Source organism: Penaeus monodon, chromosome 24, assembly GCF_015228065.2.
Source record: "Penaeus monodon isolate SGIC_2016 chromosome 24, NSTDA_Pmon_1, whole genome shotgun sequence".
In the NCBI taxonomy this organism is placed as follows: domain Eukaryota; kingdom Metazoa; phylum Arthropoda; class Malacostraca; order Decapoda; family Penaeidae; genus Penaeus; species Penaeus monodon.
In genome coordinates, this window is record NC_051409.1 from 5,313,248 (window position 1) to 5,314,202 (window position 955).

Genomic DNA, 955 nt, shown 5'->3' on the forward strand with positions numbered 1-955 from the left:
GAACGAGGAGAGAAGGGTGAGTAAAAGGGGAAGAAGAGGGGAAGAGAGAAAGGTAGGAGAGGGGGAGGGAGAAGGGTAAAAGAAGGGTAGGAGAGGGGGAGGGAGAAGGGTAAAAGAAGGGTAGGGGAGGGAAAGGGAGGGGAGAGGGAGGGGGGTGGGAGATGGAGACAGTGTTCCAGAAGTCCCTTTGATGTAATACACTCATCCTCTCCGCTGCATTGTGGCGCCGGACGAATCCGCGTGAATCCGAATGTCACTGGCCGAACGGGGAGACGAATCCGGGTGAATACGGATTTCTTCGTTAGACCAACGGAGGAGTCCTACAGAGGGAGAGGGGGGTGGGGTGTCTGGTGAATCCGGATTTTTTTTTCCCTTAAGCGAACGGTGGAGACGAATCCGCGTGGATTCGAATTCTTTTCCTCAGACGAACAGGGGAGACGAATCCACGTGAATCCGGATTTCTTCCTTAAGCGAACGGGGAAGACGAATCCGCGTGAATCCGGATACCTCGCTAGGCGAACGAACCACGCAGTGCCCGCCTTTGACAAAAACTTCCTTATAGATAGACGAGCATTTTGCTGTTAATGAACTTAATGAGTACGTTTTTCTCGGATCATAATGAAAGAAGTTGTTTTCGAATTTATTATGGGTGAAGTGATGCGTGATTATGATATACGGCGAAGAGAGAAGGAGAAAACAGGGCGATAAGGAAGACAGAATAACGAACAATCAAGAAGGATAACAAGAATTAAAAAAAGGGGGGGTTGACTTAAAGAAAAAGAAAATCATCGGGTATTAATTGCGGCTTAATTGTCTCAGGTGCAGGGAGATTACTTAAGACTGATTAAATTGAGGGAGCGAACGGGGACCGGCGGTACAAACGCGGCTTGCTCCGGACGGCAGTCATTACAGGCACCACACACCGCGAGTTGTAGCGGCGGGAGACGCTTGGCAA